The sequence below is a fragment of the Periophthalmus magnuspinnatus genome, chromosome 12, assembly GCF_009829125.3.
Source record: "Periophthalmus magnuspinnatus isolate fPerMag1 chromosome 12, fPerMag1.2.pri, whole genome shotgun sequence".
Lineage (NCBI taxonomy): Eukaryota > Metazoa > Chordata > Actinopteri > Gobiiformes > Gobiidae > Periophthalmus > Periophthalmus magnuspinnatus.
Window position 1 is genome coordinate 3,924,066 of NC_047137.1, and position 27,584 is coordinate 3,951,649.

The window sequence follows — 27,584 nt, forward strand, 5'->3', positions numbered from 1 at the left end:
ATGTATACTTTACAATATTTGACTCAAAGACTGAAAGAAAACGCAGCTCAGTTGAGAAAACCTACATATTGTGTCCATTTATCTGTATTTATCTTTGTCATGTGTGATGCTTTTATTAGGAACAATGTTGGCAATTCTTTTCAACCCCAGCAGCCTCTCATTTTCTGCTTCGTCCTTCTGCTTTCTTATCACAGCTTTCTTTTGAAGTAGCAATGCCAGTAAATACAAAAACAACAACACCTCACAAATAATAAGAGAAAGTCATACTTAAAAAGCACTGTTTTTATTCCTTGCTGCTCGGGTCACCTTTTCTTGATTCAAATCTGACACTAGACACTAGACTAATATATGTTTTAAGAACTAGATAAACTCATCCACGTTGCTCGCTCTAAGAACAAGTCTATTTGAAAAAAAAAAAAAACATCATCCCGTTGATGGCTCTAGGCCCCAAGTACCTGCCAGCCACTGTCCCTCCTGTCATTTTAACATTTGGTTCCCGAGCAGAGGCCATTCATTGAGAACTGAAGAGGTACAAGAGAAGCCTGTTCTATTACACCCCTGTGGAGGTGACTCGGCCCATCCTGCAGTCAGGGGAAGACAATGTGATTCACTGAAAGCACACAGAATAACAATGAACAAGTAAATGTGTCAAATGGAGAGAGCCATCATTGTAATATGAAAGTATAATCAGCCAATTGACCAGCACTTGCACTAAGAGAGCTCATGTGTAGAAGATTACAGATATCAGAATGAGCAGGGGCAAAAGAGGCCTTCTTCATCCACCTATAGCCACTATAAGCAACTATGGGTAAGCTAGGAACTTTGAGTATATGTGGTACATTAGGGCACTGTTGTACGTCATTTTTCCTGTATCCTGTAGTAAATGAATTGAGTGGTGTTGTTACCAAGAACTCATAAATTTTAGTGTCTCAATTTTCTTCTAAAGCTGAAGAACATGATTTTAAAACTATGACAGGAGGTGGAAAGAAAGGTATTTAGGTATCTTTCTAACTTTGCAAATTCTCACAAAACATTTGGCACATTATAAGTATTCACATGCAAGGATTGTCGGGCACATGCACAACTTTAAAACAGCTTTTTCCCAAAGGCCACTGTTGCACAGTCAGCATGCTCTCATCCAAAGGAGCCATATAGAGACGAATGTAAGCTGGCAATCAATAAAATGTTTTACAATTAGATGCAAACAGCAATCTGATTTTATCACAAAGTGCTACTTTAACACAGTATAAGTGGGTAAAGCTCTAACCAATTTTATTTGGTTAAATGTCTATACCGTGGTTCCTTGTTTATCGCGGAGGTTACATTCTAAAAATAACCCGCAATAGGCGAAATCCGTCAGCTTTATTTTTTACAAATATATATATATATATATATATATATATATATATATATATATATATATATATATATATATATATATATATATATATATATATATATATATATGTTTTAAGGCTGTAAACCACTTCACCACACAGACAGGCATTAACATTTTCTCACATTTCTCTCTTGTTTAAACACTCTCAAAGTTCAAACCTTCGTAGATTAAAAAAAAAAAAAAATAGGTGCCTTTGTTGGTGCAGAACGTTTCGTCGACATTGTGGGTTTTGTCGGGAAAAAGTTTGCAAACATACAGCACCTCAGTGTGGCACTGCTAGCGATCAAATGTTTATGTAAATTTTCCTGAAAGCATTCTGTACTGTATAGGAGACACAGCACGAAGGAGAGTGATTGACAATGGTCTACAGTCCCTTAGCCAATTAGGATGCAGAAAACAATGTGTGTTCAAAGGTTGTAAAAAAAAGCATGCAAAATTGCACAAAAAAATCCACGAAAGAGCAAGGCCACGAAAGGCGAACTGCGTTATACTGAGGGACACTTGAAGTGACTTATTTTTCTGTGAACCAAAAAGATAATGCACTTTCAAATAAACAACCAATCTTCCTTATTTAAAAAAATGTACAGTGTAACTTTTCTGATGGCGGCTCCATGACCTGCTTATATCCATGGAGATGTTATTGCTTTGCCCATAAATGTTCCCCAGTATGGCATATATCTTTTCCATCTTGCATTTATTTAGTTACAGTTAAATATTTCATTTTTTGTTGGCTATGCTAGCAACCACTTACATTCATTAATCTCATGTTTTGTCAACCATATGATAATCTCTGTTACAAATGTCAACTTCATCAAAACAAAAACACGAGATTTAACCATGCATGTAACACTAACATGTCATTGTTAACCTAGCTAGCCTTCAAGTATAGATTCTATTTAAATCCATTCTGTCCAATTACTGTCCCCACAATGACACGTCCCCATAATTGTATGCAAAGAGGAACAAGGACACACAGGCGGCACACCGAGACACAAAGCAATTACTTCTTCCAATGACTATCGCACTGATTTCCCCACTGGTGTCAACTTATGCACCTGCTCAAGTCCAATTTCTCCAAGAGCCCCGGCTCCTGCCAGCATGTTAGGACTCTGCTCCTCCATGTTAAGCCACCAGTGCTGCTACTTTCAACAGTGTCAGCTGAAGCGTGCATATATTAGAATTATTAACAAACGAGCTGCCTCCAAAGATTATGGGGATATATACGCATATGTAAGAAGACAAACAGTAATCTATACATCATGCTTTCAGCAAATGAAGAGATGAGCAATCTATAGATTTGACTAATTCTAGTACTGTAGACCCAAATATTAATAATATAAAACATCAGAATCAGAAAGTGTTATTGCCATTGCCGATGAACAAAATTCACAAACTAGGAACTTGTTTCAGCAATATGGTGCAACATAAAACAGAAGTGCTAGAGGCCATCCTCAATATGCAGAGAAGTGATTCGCAAACAATCCCAAAACAAAACTGGGAAAACTGTTCTTTGGTCAGTTAATAACAATTGGAAAAAAAAAAAAAAAGATAAACTTTCCCAGAAAAGAGTAACAATGATCTTCCTTCTGAACCCTTAAAACAGAGTGAATTGTAGCCTATATTTTTTTGGGCTGCGTTGCTCTGGCGTTGTTGACTGCATAGGTGCTCAGTGGGAGAGGTCAGAGCCCTGTGTATTGATGAGAGGGCAGAAAGCAGAGGAAACGCTGATGTAGCTGGTGGGAGGGAGATAGATAACACTGACAGAGGAGTGGAAGTCCCTTTGGTCGATTATTAAAATGGAGAAAGCTGCACATCCTGCTGACACTGGAGCAGACAGGAGAGGCACAGGGCCACAGGTTAACAAGAATAGATGGATGGACCGGCCACTATATGCACGTGAGTCAAAGTAATCCATAAGGGACTTGAGGAGAAGGCGTGGCTTTGGATAAAAACAAAAATTCTATAGCATGATAAACACATTAGACCCCTTTCAACACCACAAGACGCAAAAGATAAGATAACACATTTTTGTTTATGTGGTCTATGTCGGTAAAATTCCTGGAAATGGCTACTATCACTCCACAGTTTAATGTAAGACAATCACTGACAACTGGAACTAATTATTCTATGAAAATTCTTACATAGGAGATGTTTGGTACCACTGAAAATGGCACCCAAAACTATATGATCTCTTAGTTTGAGAGCCCGAACCTTTCCACTGTTTATATAATTATTTACCAAGTGCAAACTATCCCGTGCTTTGGGCCAACTGTCCTAAAGTCTGAAGTGTGGAGCGCCTGGGCACAGATCGTTTGCACTCACACTGAACAATGTAGCACGCTTTAGGGGATGTCCGTGTTTGGGCACAGTTCAATTGGGCTAGTGTGAGTGCACCCTCAAGAGTTATGTTATATGGATGTCACTTTTCTGACTGTGACCTTGACATAGCTGTAGTTGTTGGTGTGATTAGGTTTTAGGGAGACGCTCATAAAAAGGGAATGCCGTAGTGTGTTCTGCGTCACTGTGTGCAGAAATAGCCTGTGTGGTACTGTGTGTGTAGGTATACTGTGTATTTTGTGAGAGTCTGTTTGTGTCTATTGTGTATATTGTGAGAGTGTGTGTAGATATAGTGTGTATTTTGTAATTTGTGTGTGTAAGGCCCTGCTGTGCTGACTTCAGCAGGAACAGATGGTAGTGCCAGGGCTGCGTCTCGGAGAGAATGTGTGAATGCGTGTGCACTTCCTCCTCTGTAATTCCACAAATATCCGCAGCCCTCTGTCTCTCAAGTGTTTTACATAGAGCGTGTGCCCCGACAGACCCACGCCGATTGTCACAGTCAGTGATATCCCAGCGGTCTGTGGCCCACTTGTCTCCTCCATTGACACCTAGCGGCTTAATCCTACTTGAAAGCCTTTTCATTGCTAAGCTCATGTTTGCCAACACAGGCCTGTCACACGACTAGCCTTTTGAGTGTGTGTAGGAGAGGGTATGCGACTAGTTATTCATATCACAAGTTATACCAAAGCTATTAAAGTCTGTAATAGTGCATGATGATTATAGACCTCCACCAAGGAAATGCTCCTTAAACCGTAATTCAGTAAACAACGGTCAAATATATTTATTTAGAATGGGACACAAATAGTTTTCCATTGGACAAAGTTTTCATAAAGTATTTGGATTACATTCTGTTCCATTTTAAACAAATTACCCTTAGTAGTGTAAAATGTAAAATAAAATAAATGTCAAATGTCTTGCACAATACAAACTGTAGTATGTGTAGTATTCTCTCTGGCTCCCTATGAATAATCACTTGAATAATAGTTTTTTCCATAATTAAGCAGGTATAGCTATAGTACAGGGATGTGTCTAGAATGCATCTATAGATAAAAACTAGCAGACTCTGCAAACAAAGTAGACATTGAATTGGATAATTACTGTTATGGCCAATGTTGACACTTATTACCGGGTACAGAAAGTGTCATTAAGCCAAATTTGAGGTGGTGCCAAAAGTCCCAAATGGGTCAGAGGGGGATTAAAATACTTTTTAGTGAGAATTGAGGTCACAAATTGTGAAGTGTGTGAAGTTTGAAAGAGTCCTGGTTCTGAGATACCAGAGGAGCGTGTGACTGAGGCGGAGACAGATGTGCACTAATTCTGTAATGGATTTACCTCACACACACACGGACATGCACGCGCACGCACACGCACTGCACACACACACCTGCTAATGAGGTCTATGAGTGGATTAGGGGAAGGTATTATGGAATCAGAAAACAGTAAATAATCAGTCGGCTACCACACAGAATCCTTCAAATGCAATCCCAACACTGCATTTAAAAAGCATCACTCAGGTCATCATAGTTCACGTACCACGGATACTTCATTTTGGGTGCTTCGGCGAATCACGTTTAAGTACATGCTGGATAGTCTGATTAGCAGGTGATACTTATCCTGAAACTATACATTTATTTTTTTATGTGATTACTGGTTTAAGCACCAGGCAATTTAAAAGAAAGTTTGATTTGATAAAACTGTATTCACTCTATGGAATCAACATTGAATAGCATATTTGTACATCGACAGACTTTTTGAATACAGCTTGATTTTTGCTGGTCTCAGAAGACTGCTCCCTGTCTTCTAATTCTCACTTTCTAGCATTGCCCTACAGCTAAAATCATTGGTCAATTCATAGCTTTTGCCAAGTATTGATCTCAAAAGCAAATTGTAGTGCTATTTGTGGGCTCAGTTGTACATGGGTTATATTTATATGTTAATTACCAAGCAATGAAGAACTAAATGCTATTCCAGTTAGCGCATACTATGGTCTTGTGTGCCAGCCCCTCCAAGCTCATGTGCAGTGTTTTAAGAGCGATGAGTGACTCCATTCATTCCACGTCAGTTTGGGCAGTGCGATATGGCTGTTTGATTACACCCTTCCTTCCTGTCTGTCTGGCTCAGGGGAGAGGGTGGACAAGCTGAGGAGGAGGCAAGGAAACGGTGGAGGAAAGGAAACAAGTGGGACAACACAGGATGAGGAATAGGTTACAGCAGACAAGCACATGCGACACTATGAGAAAGGTTACTCCATGGCATTATCAAATGTCTTGACACTGATGAACATAAGGGCATGGTGTAACCTGCATATATTGGCATTTTTTATAATGTATGTTTATATACATTTATAGTTGTTTTTTGTTTGAATTATATTATTTTATTTTACCTTTTCACTTTTTTGTCAAATACATTTTTGATGGAATTTATGAATGGAAGCTCATACATCATTTAGCTGCTTTAAACTACTTCTTGTATATTTCAACTCCTTTTTTGAAATTCTTCTCACAAACTGCCATTTGACACATGTAAAACAATTATTTATATTTACCTGTTATATGCACTTTAGAATCTTACATCTTACCCAAAGTATGATTAACAAATACATTATTAGCCACCATGTTGACAGATTTAAAAAAAAATAACATTTTGTACCATGTCCAAACAACATGATTATGCTTAGCAGTCCAGTGAACAGACTACATCCGCACATGGATATATTAGATCGATAAATAACATTTTCATTAAAGAATAAATTCGCAAATTTGATGTAGTCTACATTTTTAAACAATTGCATTATCTATCTGTAATGCCTGCAGCACTAATGAACATGTAACTGCCATAGCCCTAAATGAAGTGAAGACAATGGCGGATAAGGAGTCTTTCACAGTCATTAGACTCTACCACTTTAATGCCAACAGTTAATAGGATTCAGGCTGGAGGAACCACAACACGGTGACTCACACGCACCTCCTGTCACTGTGCGTGTGTGTGCGCATTAAACAATTCGGTAGCAACACAGCGGCGAGAAACAAAGGAGGGAAAAGGAGCGCGAGGAAGATTCTGCCTCAACTTTTTCCCTTGGGATCGGTCGCCATGGATACGCACACACTCATCTGAACGCGGGACAAATCTTCACACACACAAGCGCATGAACACTCACACACCACGCCATGGGGAGGGAGAGAGGCGTGCAAATTCAAATGTTTCGGCACCCTGTCAATGATATCACTTTTGACATACTGGATACAATTACAACAGCTCTTGCGCCATATATAGCCTGCGCAGCTTGCTAACCACACGCTACCTGATATCTCGCAGATAACAGGTAAGGGGGAGAAAAAAAAAATGGCCCGGGCTCAATACAATGATATCCGATGGAGAAATGGAGAAGCAGCAAGAACAAATGGAATTGAAAGACCATAAGCTCTCATCTTACAAGCAGACAATCAGGCCCCATATATATTTCAGAGGCTACGGAAAACTGTGACAATGGCCCGACGTGATCCAAGATTAGTATAGGGCACTTTTAATGAGGAGGAGGGCACAGGGAGGATCAGGTTACAGTGATGGACAGGCTAACTACACGATCACCTGAAGGCAATTTGTCGGCTTTCGGTAACAAACCTTAAGGGAGAGAGAAGGAAGCAGGTGCATATGACCCCGTGTCCTTAGTTTTCTTCTTCAGCACGCAAGCTAGCATCGATTTGAGTGAAATGTGTGATGTAAGGGTGCTATGATGAAGTGTTGCAGTTATTGTGAGAAGAAACATCCATATTTTTTGTAGGTAGGCCTGTCACAATAGCAAATTTTGAAGTGTGATATATTGCTGAAGTAAACATACGATGCTATTGAAACTAATTTATGCCACTGACACAATAACCCAAGAGCAGACTTAAGCCATAAAAACTATTCTGAATCTACAATATTGTTAAAAAATCATGAGCTGCAATAAATAAACATCAGAATGAAAGACTTTAGTACTTAGTTTGCATCTGTAACGAGTCATAGAAGTTATTAAGTCAATACTTTACGGCTTAATTCTTATCATATTGCAAAAAAATTACCAAAATTACCCAAAGAAAATGTATACATCATAAATACTGACCCCAAAAAAATACTGTTCCGGCTTTCATATATTGAGCGATAAGGTGATATACTATTTTCCATGACAGGCCTAAAGTTTTTATCTTTTTTTAATTTTTTTTTTACAGTAATTCATGTTTATTGACACCATGACCAAACAACAAAACTTTCTTTCACGCGGTCCACGGGATTACCATTGTTCAAGTACGTAACAGACATTATGATATCAAAATATTGAAATAAATGTCTTACTTTTCCTTCTTAAGAGTCTCACGATTTAATAACACTTTTAGTTGTAATTATACCTGTATAATCACAATTATTTATTAACCAAATAACACAATACAATGTAAAATAACCACAAACTGAAACATAGTATTTGCATGTTCATAATGAATTCCAGAAAAGAAAGAACAGATCCACACTGCAGTTCTTTGGATCTCCCAATTTTTTTATTATTTAATATCACCACAATGTGACGTTTCGAGGTCAAACCCTTCTTCACGCGCTTTTTGTCTTTGTACCCAGCACGCAGTCGCAACTTTTAATGGCTGTACATGTCTCCATCTACTCATAATGAATTCCTGCATTATCATAATTCACAACAAACTTATTCACTGTTTTCTTGCCTAAATGCCTTGCAAGCACACATTTACAGTTTTAAATAACTTAAATTCATAGTATAGTTTTTCATTTCAATCAGAAATGTCTTGGAGAAATTTCGTTTATAAAAGCAGTTTGCTGAGGATGTAGTTTGGTCCGTTAACGCGTGATACAGATACAACGTATATAGCTCACTGTTTCGGTTTTGTCAATGTTTGCATAAAAAACAGCTAACCTTATAGGTGATGAATTATTTATTTAGAGTGAAGATGGGTGTGGCTATAAGGTTGTGTAGCGCTGAGTGTGTCTATTGTATATGTGTGGTATGATGCGGTTGGCTGCACACACTGTCAAAGTCACTGCCTCCTCAAGGACACTGCGGCTCCGGGCAACTGCCACAGAAGACACTGAAGAAGCAGGAGGACTATAAGAGAACGGGGATAAAGACATGAAGGCCAAAGCAGAGCAGGCCATATGAATAGAACTGGAGCAGCAGGTGGACACAGATTGAAAAGAGTGAAATTAAATGAACTATACATCCTTATCTACTGGCACCTTTTAAAAAATGTAAGGATTTGCATCTGAAAGCTATATGGGCAAAAAAAAAAGCATGAATACACATTTTTCTTCTTTCTTTTTTAATAATGATTGTATCAAATAATAAATATGAGTTTTTAATGGATTACAAATAAAAGTTTAAAGAAGAAAATGCAGCCGTAAACCAAAAGTTATAGAAAAGATATCTGCTGTTTTTGGTAAGCAGGCTGTAGAGTTGTCAAAAGTATCAAAATCAGATACTAAATACTAACATTAGTAACAAACTAGGGCTATACTACAAACTGTTTTGATTTGGTGATTAAATTGGATGATTTTGGAGTCTCACAGAATTATGCTGATGTTTTGGATTAGTAGACATAATGGCCCCATTCAGTGACAAAAACATTTTTACCAAATTAAGTTCTGCCAATATGGGCCCATACCTCGTACTAAAGCCCAGTACTTCCTGAATTCAGTCGCTGAATTTGTTTGATCTGTGTTTAAATGCCATGCAAAATTTGGTAGACTGCGCTAGCACAAATCACTCATTGAGGATATAAAAACATTTTTCTCAACATTATCTAGTCAACTTCAGCCCTGCCAGAATGGGATTCACAACTCAGATGCAGAGTTTATTTTACAATCCACACATTAACATCTGATTGTTGCACTAAATTTGCATCATTAGCATCTCTGTTTCTCAGTATCAAATAAAGTTTGAGATATCAGTATCGTGACAACACTAGCAGAAGCATCATCCATAAACTTAAATTAGGTGACATACAGTCGTCATAACAGAAATTTTACACTCCTGAATGCCAACTACACTGCCAGTCTTAATTTCATATAAACATTTTCCGAACTTCCATAACAAACTGAATGCAGGTGTCAGTGACTTCACTTGGCTCATCTGTTACACCCGGGCATCACTGTCACTTCTCTTTGTACACACAGAGGCACCTGGGCCTGATACGAATATATTCATGACTTTCCTCATTAAAATTCCCTGTGTCATGCATGAGGATTTGGGTTTATTTTTATTCAGTATACTCTGGGTTTTGGTTCTAAGGGCTGACTTTGGAGGACAGCTAAGCACATGACTGAACTTAGCTTGTTTCCTTCATGGATTTTAGATTGATTTATGGACCAGATCAATGCATATACATGGCATTATATCCCACACAATACAAAAGAGCTTTTTGTGAGTTGTTCAGTCTCAGCTCTGATGCACAGACACACACACGCGCATGTACACACACACATATTTGCAGCAATCAATTATTTACAAACGAGTGTGCACTGGCAAACCCCGCCACTCCCCCACTGAGATGATACTAGGGAAGGCCACTGGGTGAATTGCATAAAAGCTGCTTTACATACACAGGCAGGCAGTTTAGCGCAACAGTGTGAGACCCCAACAAGCACGACCAAAATCCTGACCTTATGAACCCCACAGTGAGACGAGAAACTCCAGAGGACAAATGTCATTCTCAGATGGACACATTTAGAGCAGTATCAGCTGTCCTTGGTGGAGGAATTTTACATAGCCAACAAAAGCACAGGATAAGGGAATGGCTAATGGAAAAGAAGAATAAGCAATCAACTTGTAGCAGTAATTGTGTCTGCGACAGGGGTTTGTTCAAATCAGGGGTGTCTATGGCCAATCAAATGTGACCTCTCTTTCCAATTCTTGTAGGCCCTTAGGTTTTCAGCTGAAGTGGACCATACTGTCCTTACAGATAACACTTGAACTGCAATTTCAACAAAATCCTATGCATAACTGGATGTCACAATTTAAAATGTACTGAAATAATTTACTTTTATTTGCAGTGTCTTATACTTTACCAGTACTCTGAAGCCAAGCATCCTAAATGATGATGAATGAAATAAATGGTCTGTGATAAAAACTCCCAGATAAAAAAGTGCTTTACATTAAGGTTAACTTTTACAGTATAGACTGCATTGCATTCACTATAAATAACATGAAAGGATAAATTGGCACACTGCATGAGACTAACTTTATTTGCCGACACAAATAAAGTTAATCCTCATAAAACCACATTTAATTTTCCAATAAACAGACATTGCAATGACAGGGCTACCACTTACTGTTTAAATGGGTCTCTTTCACATAGTGGTGACCTGAGCACCCAGGTGTCCAGGTTAAGTACATGGACAGAGTGCGAGCTATTCTGTTAATTAATAAACACAATTCCTTCACAGTCACACCAGCATTTAAGCTAACCCAATCAGTGCACAGGCAGTAACCACCAGCTCAGAGCACCAGCGCTGTATGCTTATCCAATTTGAGACTGGATAAATGTGCTAAAGGTTAAAACAGTTTGGGCTTCATGGAGCTATAATGAGGAGCTTCCTTAGAAAATACCACGTTTTGACACACCACAAGTGCTTGGTTATTTTCGAGTCATTTACATGTGATTTCAACAAGGCCAACAGTGTTCCCGGCGGTGTGTAACTACAGCACTGCGCACCGCATTCTGGCACAGCTCTTCCCCTATCGCAGGCATGAGATTCATTACAAATATTTTTAGGGCTGTGTTGAGATGGCTGCCGGATTAGAAAACTAAATATTATTTCTGCTATTTGAAGAGTGTTGGATTACTGTGTTTTTAGATTGACATTCCACAAAAATACAAACATGGGACTATTTTCATCTTAACGCCCAAAAAGCAATATCGGATACCCACCACTGCAGAAGTTTATTACTATGCCACACAAATGCACAAAGGTACTACAATTTTGTAAAGTCTGAAATCAATTACTTAATACTTTAGCCAATAAAATGCTACAATCTCATCATGGAACAAGATTATGGAAGTCATCACACTTTCAAAATTTATTTCAAAGCACAAAAGCAGGAAAGGAACTAAGGAAACTACTGATATTTTTTTTATTTTAAGGTTAAGTTTAAGCTATAATTTATTGTTCCTGAAAGAAAAATCTGTCCTCTGCATTTGACCCATCCTTCAATGCCTGGGAATTTCCTCAGGAGTGACCGATCTCCATTATCTTGTTGCTAGGGATGGTTAGGACTACTACCTTAGCTGGAGGATTTTACTTATGGTGCATGTATTTTGCCACTGAAAACCCTCAAGTTGAATCATCAAGTTATGCAAGTTTGAAGGCTTATTAGTCTCACATTCCATTTGGGTATAACAGGTGCAGGGGCTATATAGACCATTATGAGCCAGGACAACAACATAAATTAAAAACCATAGCCTCACATTACTATTGTTTGGAATATGGTAGTTGGAGAACATGGACAACTAGTTCTTTGATGACACAGAAGACGAGCACATTTTCTTAGAGTCAGAATAACCTCTTGCTTTATAAATATCTTAAGAGAATACCACCTGTGGGTATAATAAAGCGCAACATTGACAGAGTGTATCCAAAAATAAGGTTTCTTCTGGTATATGACTCAATTTAAGCCTGGCCTCACAGTAGCGTCCTGTCTGCTGGTTGGTGAATGCCCTGGCCTGTTCACGCTCTGCTTCTGTTGCTTGTTGTGCACCAGCGAAATAGGACTCTCAGTCTCTGGCTCAGCGGGGGTGACAGCCCAGCTCCGGGCCACAGGGCTGCTCTTGTGTTCTGGGAAAAGCTGATCGAGCTATTCCCCTCAACCGATCACTCAGCACAGCCAGCAGTGGTGCACCTTTTCAACAGCCAGACCCAAGCTAAAGATCTGTCCACTGTTGTTCTGATCGTAGACAAGAATAGATTGTCTTTTCACCCACTCACCTCCTCCTTCTGTCCTCCTATGGCCTTATCCGTCCACTCCGAATGTCCGTCACCTCGTGTGATGTCACCGTGTCACCAGAGGCTGAGTTCAGCACCTGAGAAGAGAGGAGTTTGAGAAGTGAACCAATGCCATCGGGACTGCGTTTAAGGATCATGTTATTGCTGATGTAACATAGGTGAAACCAAATACGCTTGTTTACATAAAAGCTAGGGGCATTTACCTTACAACAAGATGGATTACAACAGAGAAGACCAAAAGGCCAAGAGAAAGCCAGGAGGTCAAATCAGCATAGTGTATCTTTAATACACTATGGAACTGTAATAAAGTGGTGCTGACTCACTTAAGAAGCGCACCACGGACACGGATCCATTTCCTCTTTGCTGCCCACCAACTGCTAGGAAGTATTCCTAGCTGCCGGAGTAGTTTGTCGAAGTTAACTATTTGTAGTGTTGTTTACTAGCTTACAGGGCAGAAACTAAGACCGTGCTCTGATGGGGCAGTCCTCTAAATTAGCATTAGCTACAAATATGTGCTTACTCCAGCATCTTTATTTTCATACCACCAGGCCAGCAATCACGTCACCAAGACAAAAACAAACTGTGCAAGGGCTCCGAACTTTTTCACTTGTTAGAATATAATAGATACATTTAAGAGTAAAAGACAAAGTAAGTGATTGATAGACTAATTTATCAAAAAAAAAAAAAAAAAAATCCTCTTTTGATATCACTTCGTGTGTGTGATCCAAGTTAAGATAAGATAAAGCTTTGTTTGTCCCACAATCGGGAAATTACAGTGTAGCAATGCAAAGTTCGAGAACAACATGGAGTCAAAATCAACATAAATATATATGAAGACTTAATAATACACATACAATCAAATACAACATTGTGAGCTGGTTGCCATTTTCAGATTAATTAACAATATTATTACTGTGTATACTCTATGCATTGTGAAATGGGAACTATTATGTCAGTTGAGTTCCAAATATACCCGTTTTCAATGGCTTAATTGTTTAATGCTTACGTTTATTTCTCATTAAGACTTATAATATAAAAAAGTATTATCATTACGTCACTCTTCATAAACCAAATGTAAAGTAAACCACACTAAGGGCAGATCGTAGCAATTAAAAAAGGCTTTGGGCCCACAAAATGTATACAGAGTTGAGTTCTTCCTCTGGGTAGCTTTTAAATCTGAACCTGTGGCAAAGTGCAAAAATACAGGCTGAATAACCACAACATTTCTAACTAATAAAGGTCCTTGGACAGGCACAGTCACAGGACATGTTCAGTCCTTGCTAAAGAAAGACTACGCCTACCTATGAGACCTTGAGGATGCATTCTCAAGTATACCTCCTGCATTTCTTGTTAATTGGCAGCATGAATTAATAATAGCAAAAGAATCAGTCCCTACAGACATTGCCGGTAAAATGTGCACGCAACTGAGAAGAAAAGGTGTGACAGCAATAATCTCGACAAACCAGATAGGACAAATACAAGCACTGCACCCTCCCACAGAGAACACAAGATGCACTCCCAATGCCAAGAAAATCAGAGCAAAACAAATGTTTGCTGTGTTGGACTGGAAGAAGAGGTCACGCCTTAGAATGGACGGATGAATTTCTAAAGAGGGAGTTGGTTATAGGTGTAATAGGTGTAATGCCATGGTACAAGTACAAGATTAACTGGTCATACTAGTAATATAGCAATGCCAACTGAAAAAGGGCACATGGACTATAACAAAACAAAGGTAGTGGTTATCAACTGAAGGGTCTTTTTTTTTATCTAACAGTCCACAGCCAGTTCTCTGTAAAACATGTAAAACACTTTGTAAAACTCAGTAAACGATGTGGTTTGGCAGTGATTAACAAACTATATTGTTTATGTTAGTAAACCAGTGAATATGGTCATATTTTTGTCATATCATTCAGCCAAGAATCAAAACCTAAACTTCAACCCATTTTCTACTCCAGAGGTCATTTCTTTATCTTTATCTTTAGTTAAATTACTAGTTTGCCCCATTTTAGACTCCATACCAAATGCACAATACATTAAAAGGAAAAGCCATAATATAATTAGGTCACACATTCAATGGAGTTGCATTATGCGGGCTATTAGCCAGAGGTGGCATATAGATCCGGCATTAATAATTCACAGAGCCTTCAAACTGTCTGATTTTACTGAGGGACCTGTGCATGTCTTGCTTCAGCGTGCGTTCCAGAGGTTAATGGAGACACAGTGGCAGATAATGGTCTGAATCACTAGCACATGTTCTCAATGGAGGGGCTCATAGGAGACTAAATAAAGGCCATGCTCTCCTCCAGGTCATTTGCCATCTTTCAGATATCTCATTTGTAAGCCATTACTGTCTGAGAGAAGCAACTATTTAGGTTTCAAACTGAGAGGCAATGTGCAATCAGGCACAAACAGTGGTTGATGCTACAGTAGGTGTAGAAAAGAATAAATTAGTAAAAGAAACACAAGTACAGACATACAGACATGCTGTATCATGTTCTAATTAAGAAAGATTTTTATATTTAACATATTATTGGCACCACCATTCATGGTAGGTATCGCCTCGATTCAGAAATATTTGGAGAATTGGGAATCGTTTCCATGTAATAGTCATTGCCCGATGTTGGCCTAACATCTCATAAACTTATTTATGCAGTACAACTCCAACTGTGTTACTTGAAAGATACAAACAGTTACATAACATATTTGTTAATTCTAAATCAATGCTACTTTCAGTCTGCACTAGTATCAGTTGATATTGGGTATTGGCAGATAATGAACTTACAGTATCTATATTGGATTTGAAAAATCTGAATTTGTACACCTCTGTGAGATGTGTAATTCACACCAGTAAGAGTAAGTAAGTAGCACGAACCACATGTTTGTACAGTTGGCCCAACATCTCATGTATTTCAAATATTAGAGCCTATGACATAAAGACCATGATGTGTGAAAAAATATTTTTCTCTTAAGAAGGAAAGTAGAAAATGTTCTCATCACATAACAGTACTGGTTTCTGTAAAAGTCTATTATTTAACATGTAGTAGATGAGTACATAAGAGCACTACACCTACGAAGGTCACACATATTGGCTGGTCCGCTGCCCCAGATAGCAGCTTTCACCATGTTTCTTTTTCAATAGCTCTGTGTGCGAGTCATCTTGCCATTAGGGTTTTTATGCTCCCAGTCGATAATAGGGCACATTTCACCTTCAATTGGTGTGATACATTCACTGCTGTTTTGGAGAGTGGGCGTCTTCATGGTGGCCTTTACATCCTTTAGTCTGAATGATCAAAGTGGCAGGTGTTGAGATGCTACTTTTAGCCAAACCAGGCCTCTAACAAAGAGTAGTGCTAATGCTCCTTATAAAGAGGCAGGGCCACTTTACAGATAACAGTAGGTTGAATAATCAACAGGTGAGTCACACTACCTGGAGATATAAAGTCTATGAGGATTTAATTTTCTATAAGCAGTTTGGCACATAATGGTATACACATTTTACTATGTCTGGCAGTAATGTTTTTGTTAATACTTTTAAAGATGTAAATGTTGCTATTGAAAATACAATACGGATGAACTTCACTATCATCAACAACAAACATTTCCTGAATATTCGATATACAATCATAATTAGAATGCGACATGGCTCTATTTTAATGACATGTAATCCTAATCCTGATCACCTTTTAATTAGAATGATGATTTTGTTACATGCAAAGAAAGTGAATTTCTAATACACCATTGTGAATCTGTGAGTTAGTATTTAAAAAGATACAGATTCAGTTAATCCCACCAAATTGTCACCGATGCTAACTTCAACTCCTCCACATAAACTGTACCACTGTCTGGCAGAAAATGGGGGATCAGCCATGGTCTTGTTAACTTCGAGACACACACAAACACACACACACAACCTTGTACTCAACATCTCACACTAGGGTTGAAAGCCATGGAATTGCTTCTCTCTTTTTCTACTTCCTCAGTGTAACAGAGCAGCCGGGCTATAGATCGCTACTGATTGAAGCTGGTCTTTGGAATTCCAATCAGGAAATGACTGAGGCCAGGTCTAAGAGACCTGTGAACTGTCAAGTGTGAAAACAGGCTCAATGATTGGACAGAAGGACAATGGCAGATTAAGAGCAGGTCAGGCGGTAAGGAGTGGACAGGAGGTATATCAATGGAAACTGAGGGTGGCCGTCTCAACAACTAGACGATGTTCAGGAACTTGCATAATATGCAAAATCCTCCAGCTAAATTGTTCTGGCCCAGCCTAGCTCGAGATCTGAGATATATACTCCAGCATTTTTTGGCCAGTGATAAATTAAAATGTTTTACAATATTATAAAATAGGGCAGTATTATATATCACAATATCACAATCACAAATTGAAGTTGCTCAATTATTAAATCACAAAAGCGGCAGTTATTTCGATAATACAATGTTGTCTGTAGACCTGTACAGTAGACCTCTAATTTCAATCACAATAGGCCTACCTTTAAGATAAAAATCAATCACTAACCAAAAACACACCCACCACCAGTACGTCAGTTGGTCTAAACTAACAATGCACAGGAAGTTGATAAATCCTGTAGTTCTTCATTCCTGTGAACAAGAAGGAAGCACTGATGGTTCCGTTTCAACAGCAGCCATGCCATCACTAGAAACTGTCTCTCTTTTACTGCATGTGCTGAGGCAATTACCATCAGCACTTTACCAATAATGTCAAATAGTCTTCACTTGCGCATGTAATGATTCAGACAACATTTTAATTGAATCACAGCTATTCAGTCTAATGGAGAAACACCAGCAACGGGCATCAGTGTTTAACCTTGATACTTTGTGAAAGCCACAAGCTCAATTAGAGACAGAGTGCAACTTCTATTTATATAAACAGAGCTGTGGCATTTTCAGCATTTTATCTCTGCGACATTAATCACAGAGTTTGTTTTGCCTTTGTCCAGGAGCATCTGTGCTGAGCTAAAATGGAGTAACTTTTGAACAGCTCGTCCACACAAAAGCACAGAGCACAGCATGGCCCTTTCCCCAGTCAGATTCACAAGGAAGAAGACCCCCAGTGTGTCTCATACTGCCCCACAGTGAGGGCAGACTGGTGACCCCTCCTCCTCCTGAGCAGGGCTCTGGATGTACTTTCTGTACAGCACAGTAGGGACACAAGTCTACAGATGGCTACAAAGAACAAGAAATGCAAGTGGTACGACTAAATGTATGGTGCACTGTTAAAAATAGGTGGGAAAAGATTACACGGACATGACTTTCAGATAATGGTGTGAAAATATACAACTAAAATGTTTTGTGGATATGTCTTTATTTTGATTTATCCCTGAAAGTAAAATATGTATGTATATGTAATATATGTATTAGCAGTATCTCATGCAATGCAACACTTGCAAAAGTAATAGTAGTGAATAGGAGTAGTAGTGAGACATTCAGGAAATTGCCATGGCTGGCAAAGTGCTTATGTGCTGTTCTCTTACTCCTAGGCATTTTATTTCTATATATTTTTGACAGTAAAAACATTTTATAATAATACTGATGAGGATTAGAAAAGATTATGTCAATGGAAAGTGAAACTTAACTGTAAAAGGCATTTTACTGTGCCATGTGTCAGGCGTTCACACTTGAGAATATTTCTGGCAAACCCAACTCGTGTACAAAGACATCAACACTATAGAAAATCTGTTTCATTTCTCCCCTTGCTACGCACTCCTAATCGCTTGGCCACAGTGTTTTTGTACCTAATGAAATGTAACGTTGCAAGTTAGCTCAAGTTATTCATTACAATGGAACCAAACCAAACATTTTGCATTTGCATTTCAATGACTTCAAACAATAACAGAAAAAATAAATATATTGTCATTTCTTGCCAAAGAAACACCTAAACATAGCCTCTCTAGTGGGACAATTGGCTATTTTATGGTGTGTGGCTGCTTTGTGGTTCCCCTGTGAAGCATTTCATTAAATTTAATCAAGAAAGCACCTGACAGAGCGCTCACACAGAACACCACATACCTTCAGAATTGGGGGGAATTGTCCTCCTTCCTATCACACACACATATAATAGCCAGAGCCATAAACACAAATGAGATCTAGTCACTGAGTCTATCCCCCAGGCTTCATACAGTGGCTCTTAACAAATCCACAACTTGGCCAATCACTTTCCTGTTCTCCCGGTTGCTATAGTTACTGCCTCTCTCGTTGTCTTTAGTTAGGGAAGGGTGAGATTTTTAGCACTCCATGTTTGTGTGTGTGGACGTGCACGGCTCTGTAACCCCACAAAGTGAGGATCAGCAGCCCTTGAGACAGTAAGGTGTGAGATAGAGCTGCAAAGAACTAACTGAGAAAATAGCTTCAGCGATGGGGATAAAATCACTTACAACACTGCACAAAACATTGAAAACAATAGACTTTAACTGTCTCCTAATCAAGGCTAATAGAAAAGTTTGGTTTTCATCTTGTGGTAGTTCAAATCTCTTCAGTCCTTGCTAAAGCATACGCAAGGTTGCAGTGAAAAACTAATACTCCTTTCTAGAATGTCGGGACCCAATCTGGAGTCCCATTTACAAGGAATATTGAGTTCATCCCTCCACTCTACTCCCAGTGACAGTAATTATTCACAAGTCAAATGCATTCACGACGGGTGCCAATCTGCTAGAACACCCAGGAATTTTACCTCTGTGTCAGACTAATATGTGATGACCATAGAGACGGGAAGAAACACATTTCTTGTCTCTACATATTGAGCATGCAAATCAGAACTGTCCCATTGGTGGTATAATTAGGCTTAGACTGTTTTGCGGAGAGACATTCAGGATGTTACCGGATTGAGCAAAGTCAAATCAAATGTTTTGTTGAAGCTTAATATAAATCTGAATTGTATAAAGTAATCAAATATACCAATGCAATTAGCTTTTCTAAAATCGTGATATTTAAATATATCCCTTCATTGTATCCAAAGCACACCACGCAGCACATATATTACATGATAGTAAACTAAATTAGTGGTTACAAATTCCATACAGCCACTAGGGCAAATGGAGAGAAACTTTAGCCTTAATAAACCACAAACAAAGACTTAATAAACTATTTGTTCAGAATTCTTATCAATAATGATCCAGGCTTTGTAACTACTTAAGTAATATCCTACCCCTTACTCCAAACCCCATAATCAAGTAGTTGCCAATAAGGGTTGAAAGATTTGGAGAAAATATGTAATTGCAATTGTTCTGACAAGTGATTGCGATCAGATCTGCAATTAATGTTTCAAAGGTGTTCAAAGTTCACATTTTAAATGTGTCCAGAAGAATTGACTGACAAACTGAACAAACTATGCATTTCAGAACATGTTACAGACCTAAACTTTTTATTATTATTATTTTTATTTATGTTCTTTATGCAAGACAAAGCAGGATACTGTGCTTTTTTCTTTTTTTTGAAAATGATGGTACTTGCAGCCATTGCGATTTGCTAATTGCATCTATTTAAATTGCTATTTCAATTTGATTAATCTTGCAGCCCTATTACTAAGGCTGGTTAGTTCATTATGAATTAAGTCTTTCTTGCATTATGAATTTTTAAATAGTATAGTTATTATAAAGTGTGCCATAAACCTAAACTCATATAGAAAGCTATGTCTAGAAATCTATAAAACACAACAGATTACAAATAGCTACACGCTAACAGGCAGGTGCTTTTCTGTGGCAGAATTAGAAGAGAAAAAGCTGAAAGGAAAAAGAAAAGTCTTCATCACCATCTTTGCAACAAGCACTGCAGCCAATTTTGTGGTACAATGGAACAATAAAGATGTTGCAGGCTTTTGTCAGTGTACTACTTGTCTTCAAATAGAGACCACATCTGCTGAAAAAGCTGGCATGCCTTTCTATACAACTGTACAGCAGTAAAAACACTAACAGAGTAATAGTAAATCTGCCATAGGTAAAGTGTGTAAGCACAAGTTACAAGCTACAATATACAAAACTGCTGTGTTCACGATTCGCCACATCAGTTTCCAGTACTTAATGTTGTGGTGTTGTTCAATATTGCACAAGCTAAATGTTTAGGTGCTAAAAGCTTCGCAAGGGCCAGGTGGTTGTAGGGGGTTCTCACAGACCGCCTGTTATGTTAATGATATTTTTGAATTTGACGTCATAATTTCAGGGCCTTATGAGCAGTTAATTTTAGAAATAAATGGCGAGTTTAAAATCCACATATATTTATGTCGTCTTGTCTACTGGAAACAATCTTGCCTTTGTGATTTAATAATTCCACTTTGTCTTAGCTAAATAGAAAAGGAAAAAAAGTGTATTTGTGCTGGTATGATTTAACCTTGAGTCAATTTTTGTTTCTTGTGGATAGACCTTTTAATTATTACATTTATAAAAAATAATTAATCAAGTCAACAAAAAATTCTTCAGAATGAAAAAAATCTGCATAGCACACTTAAGGGAGCATATTTAAAAAAAAATTTGACAACTGAAAAATTCTACCAAAGAGTTCTGGCCGAACCTCCAGAACCCGGTTATAAAATTAGGGATGTAATAGTATTGGTGATATCACGGTAGCAAAATTGCCTTGATATGGTTTCTTTTCTGTATTAAACAGCATGTATTTGTGCACGAAATAATAGTTTGGAGTTTGTGTTGGTGGAAAAAACTAATATGACTACACACACTATGATCGTTTGCACCATGTCACCCGTCAGATACGCAATTTGAGCCAAAAGGATTGCACACTTTCCACACTTGAATCAACAACAACAACACAGCAACACATGGATGGTAGGGTTTGTGAAGAAGGAAGATCGTATAAGAAATCTGAGCAGATACACTGTAAACCCCTGCTGCTTTAAAGTCCTAGATGCATTTTGGTTTCGCTAAGATCACGAGCGCTAAAGGAGAAAAGGATGAACAACAACGCAGTAGCATTAGCTCTTCTGTGGCACAGTTAGCAAAATGACACTCAGAAAAGTTCCATAAATTCATCAAAAATAAAATCCAGTCCAGGCTGGAAGATTTCAGAACCGTGCAACAGCACAAGGTACTCTGCAGAACACAGCCCGAACAGCTATGTATTGCACAACACACTTATTCAAGTGCTTTAGAGTAAGTGTTAAAACTATGTTTAAAATGATAAAAATGTCAATGCAATTAAACATAGTTTAGCTTTGTTTGGGCATTATTTTGTACTACTCCACCAAGTTGCAGTTGTTCTTAACATAAAGTGGCATTTTGCACTTTTGCACTCACTGAAAAATTAAGACAAATGACTGGCTAATATGGCTGTCACGCCTATTATTGTAAACATAAGCTCAATATCGTGAGCCCTTCTATAATACCATAATTAATATAATATAGGTTCATACCTTAATAATGTCATACCATAAGATTTTGATATTGTTACATCCCTATATAAAATATGGGCAATTTTGAATGTTATGTCACATGACCCCAACCTATCCTTGCATGACATCTGTAAACAGAACAGTGCGGTGCTACAGCCATGAATGCAAGCCTATTATATGTACCAAGCCAGATGTCATTTTACCATTCTGCAAAAACGCCAGAGCTATCCCGTATGCCTGTCTGTTACCTCTCAGGTGGATGACAGGGGCAACGCAAACTGGCACTGGCAGATCAACAAATCACTTAAAACTTCTTCCGTCTGCTTCACATATAAATACACTTCTGGTTTCTTTATCTCGAATCGTATCGCTCCACTTTCCTCTCCCCTCCACCCTGGTCCCCTCCGCAGCAGCGCCATCCATCATCATTAGGAGGGGAATAGATGACCTGTCTACACCTGCACTAGCACTGCACCCTCCCCAGCTCAGAGTGAAGAAAGAGAGGGAAAAGAGGAGAGAGAGAGGAGAGAGGGGAGAGGTGATGAACTGAAGGGCACTGTATTTACCTACCTCAAGGTGAGCAGAGCAAGGAGAAACAAGTTAATGCAATAAATTAAGCAGTGTTGTCAGGGTAATTCGGTTAATCAGGGCAAAATTACATTGATTACTGCGCAAATGCTACTCTATGGGAATCAGGCGACGGGCAAAATGATGTAACTACAGAAATACACGAATGTAATGTAAAAACATGGAAAGGGACCAATATGGTGTGAAGCTTTTTGAGTTAGCTGTGTCACAGGCGCAGCTTATTGAACAGGCAAGGATACACGCAATCAATATAGCAATCCGCCTGTTCCGCCTCTGGGCTGTTCCACACGTTGGACCGATCTGATTTCTCTGAGGATATAAAGCCATTATGGTTAAAGTGACTGGCAGTGCTGGGAGCCATTTCAACTTTTTATCATTAACGCAACTAAAAAGTCTTTCCAGTCAAAGAACAGATATTGTCCAAGACCACAAGAGTTTATTAAATTAATGTGACACCTTTAGACTATATAGCAGTCACTGACCTCACAGGACCGCAATTAAAGTTAAGTTCATTAAGACAACGTAGGCCTCTCAACATAACACATTTTGAAGCACGATAAATTGCTACAGAGAAATATAACGACAAATGATAATATGCCATATACCACTGACACAGTAACAATAAAGGAGGACAATCCCAGTAATCCATTTTTAAAAATAGACAATATAATTAAAGGGCCTTAGCTGCAACAAATTGATGAATGAAGGAAGAATTAGCAATAGAAGTTGTTTAGTCAATCCCCTGCAGCTCAAATTTGATCATATTACAACAAAAATAACAAAAATCTGCTCATTATTGTAAAGAGTTTGCACACATGATAAATATTGAGCCAAAAAATATATCGTTCCAGCCTTCATATATTGAATGTTAAGCCGATATAGTAATTATCATGAGAGCCAGGTACTGAAAACTCAACTTTTGGAGTTTGTGTAGAAAGCAGAGGGGGAGACACAGGCGTAGACACAAAGAGAGGGAAGGTAAATCAGACCGACATAAAAAGACAAGGATATTTTTTTCTTTGCAGAGGACATTCTCCAAATTGCAGCATTTGTGATTTGATAATTGCACCAACTCAAATTACGATTTTGACTTATTATAATATATTGTGAAACCCTATCATTTTAGATATGGGTGCTTGCGATGTACTGGGAAGGAAACTGTGTCCAAAAAAGCATCAAATCTCCCACATAAAGGCCCATTGCTGCAGGGTCGGGCCAACATTACAGATAGATTTAATTATAATAGAAAGGCACTTGATAGATAGATAGATAAGTTAGATAATCATTGTATTAATCAATCTGATCTCACTCAAACTTCATCATACATTTAGCATCAAATTGGACTTTGGACATGTCTATATTACATTAACTTGCACAGAGTGAGGAATATCCTTTTTGTTCTTGGGTCATTTTCTACATCATTGACCCTCACAATCAACTGCCTGTGTCCTTTTGCAAGATTACCGCCAAAATGTCAAAACCATTTTAATAAATCCAATACTATTACAGTCACAGAGCTCATTTAGGCTGCACTGATTGAAACAACAACTGGAAAAAAAAAGTCGACAAATAAAAAAACATCAATGACGTCAGGAATTTGACACTGATGGACTAGTGTGCGGATAAATAAGTAGCGCATTCTATTACAATGCCAGTCATTTCATAATGGCGGTGATCTAGGAGGACATTGCAGTGTATAATTAAATAGAGGACACCCAGTTTGAGTCGATCCCACAGTTCAGAGCTTATCAGATGCTCGCTGTCTGCACAAGCTGTTTTATGACACTGCGACAAAGGACTTTACAACTCTCCAAAGTGAATATAGTGTCAGAGTGCACTTTCAATGAGTGACAGTCCCCGTGCAGAAAGACTAGGCACGGCAAAATGGCCTCCCAAGTGTGCGATTAAAAGTAAATATAACAACACTTATTCTGTCACTTGCTCAAATATGCTATTGAACCATCACGATTCGCTATCTACCAAACAAAGGAGGCTGCTGATGTCTTAGAAGAGGACAACACTTCAAAGACTTGGAAAGAATATTGGAAATTAGAGAAATTATTCAGACAGCTGGATGCACAAAGAGGAGCTGACGAGAAATCCGAAGTGAAGAGTACAGGCATTCGGACGGGGAGAGGACAAACAGAGGACACGGTATTGTCTCCCGTTAATATGTAAAAATAGCTGCTGCTGCTGCTGGTGCAAGAGCTAAGTGGGTCAGAGAATTCCCACAGAGAGTGAGCAGAGATGAGTGAGGGAGAGGATGAGGTGGGAGGAACAGGGGAGGGGTTAGGGGGGAAGAGGAGGAAGGGAGAGGATGAGTAGGGAAGAAGAGTGAGGGAGGTAGATGAAGAGGAGGAGAGCGAGGGAGTTAAGACGAGCACAGAGAGATGAGTGAGGGAGAGGAAGAGGAGAGGGTACAGAGAGGTGAGGGTGTGGAACGCAGTGATTGGGTTCATGGTATCAGGCAGGAGCAGCCCTGGCCCGTGCTCACCTCAGGTCTCCTCGTGGACCTCCTCTGACCGTCTGCACAGACTGCAGAGCTCTAGTCTCACTCTAACAGCCCGGTGTCCTTTCATCTTGGCTGCTTCCTTTGGAGCTTCCTTGTTTACCCATTTCCCTTCCCTCTGCTGGTAAACACTTTCCGGGCTTTATTGGCTTTCTCCACACTTTTATTCTCTTTGGCTGCAGCAATAGAAAAATCAACTTATCAATCAATCTGAAGTTACACTATGTGCAGTTAGAGCATCAAGGTTCCCATGCTTTGCGTGGAATCCTTTTTCCAGGACATTTTTTATTAAGCAATTATATCCTCTACAACTCCATAACCCAGTTTTTTGTATAACTCTTATTGGTAACACTTTAAAATACGGTCCGGGACTTACGGTGGTAGTTAGTAGATACTTGACTGGTAGTTACGGTGGTACTTACAGTGGTAGTTTGTGGTACTTACAGTGGTACCTATAGTGGTACTTACAGTGGTACTTACAGTGGTACTTACAGTGGTACTTACAGTGGTACTTACAGTGGTACTTACAGTGGTAGTTTGTGGTACTTACAGCGGTACTTATAGTGGTACTTATAGTGGTACCAGAAGTGATACTTAGACTAATAACTACTGGTACTAGTACTGGTACTTACTGCAAAATCATATGAAGTGAATGGTATTAAAGAATATGGTGTTATTAGGCATATGAATCTTTGATTTCATTATACGTTCATAGAAAATACACAAGACAAAACACTGTGAAAACACAAACACTTTATTATGACAAATTTCACATTAATACGACAATCAGATTTAAAAGAAATTTCCAATAATGACAATAACAAATAAATGACACGTTTTAAATGAACATGACAGTGATACATACTGTAAAATATCAATACTTTAACTGCTATTTTAAAGCGAGACATTATGGTACTTGCACTATTAATTACTGGTACTTACTGTAGTTTATACTGGTAATTACTAGTACTTTCCGTGGTACTTACTGCTGTATGTACTGGTAATTACCATAATAGTTACTATGGTAATTACCAGTACATACAGCAGTAAGTACCACGGAAAGTACTAGTAATACTATTTATACTGGTAATTACTACTACTTTCCGTGGTACTTACTGCTGTATGTACTGGTAATTACCATAGTAACTATTATGGTAATTACCAGTACATACAGCAGTAAGTACCACGGAAAGTACTAGTAATTACCAGTATAAACTACAGTAAGTACCAGTAATTAATAGTGCAAGTACCATAATGTCTCGCTTTAAAATAGCAGTTAAAGTATTGATATTTTACAGTATGTATCACTGTCATGTTCATTTAAAACGTGTCATTTATTTGTTATTGTCATTATTGGAAATTTCTTTTAAATCTGATTGTCGTATTAATGTGAAATTTGTCATAATAAAGTGTTTGTGTTTTCACAGTGTTTTGTCTTGTGTATTTTCTATGAACGTATAATGAAATCAAAGATTCATATGCCTAATAACACCATATTCTTTAATACCATTCACTTCATATGATTTAGCAGTAAGTACCAGTACTAGTACCAGTAGTTATTAGTCTAAGTATCACTTCTGGTACCACTATAAGTACCACTGTAAGTACCACTGTAAGTACCACTATAAGTACCGCTGTAAGTACCACAAACTACCACTGTAAGTACCACTGTAAGTACCACTGTAAGTACCACTATAGGTACCACTGTAAGTACCACAAACTACCACTGTAAGTACCACCGTAACTACCAGTCAAGTATCTACTAACTACCACCGTAAGTACTGGTAAGTCCCGGACCGTATTTTAAAGTGTTACCCTCTTATTTATTTATTTTAAACAGAAGATGTAGTCTAAGGCTTTACCCATCTACAGTTAATATTAACCCCTTACAATTGCAGGTAATTTTGGTGAAATTGCCTTTGTTCAGACCGGTCCAAATTCAAATGATAACCATTATTGAACCCTCAGTAGTAAATACACAAATTTGGGGTCTTTGTAAAGGTAACATCTAATAGTTTTTTAATGACTGTATGTATGTCTGGTAAGCATTTATACATTTTGGAACACACATAAAAAAATATATTTTTCTCATCCTCGCCTACATTTTTTTGTTAAAATTAAGGTGTAGAATTTGTATTTATTTTTTTAATTAAGGTGTAGAAAGCTGCACTAAAATACACTATATCTCAAGTGAAAATATTGTTGACCACTCGCATTTCAAATTTAAGGATAGTATCTATAAAAATTAGATTTTTACACTGATTTTATTATTAGCAAATCCAGGTGTTTTAGGGAGGGACTTTTGAAGTATCCAAATTTATCCAAACCTCTCCAAATGGAGACATTTGGAGAATGTTTGGGAAAAAATGCGGGCTCTACTGAAAAAGGAATCTTTA

The 27,584-nt window shown here is 38.3% G+C and overlaps 1 protein-coding gene across 3 annotated transcripts in view; it reads right to left on the minus strand.

Annotated features, from left to right (window-relative positions):
- Positions 1-27,584, minus strand: part of strbp (spermatid perinuclear RNA binding protein) — an 87,228-nt gene that overhangs the window by 45,768 nt on the left and 13,876 nt on the right. For all 3 annotated transcript variants that reach the window (XM_055225728.1, XM_033976133.2, XM_033976132.2), the window contains exon 2: positions 12,719-12,813. The gene's annotated coding sequence lies outside the window, so the exon portion shown is untranslated. The remainder of the gene's footprint in view (positions 1-12,718; positions 12,814-27,584) is intronic.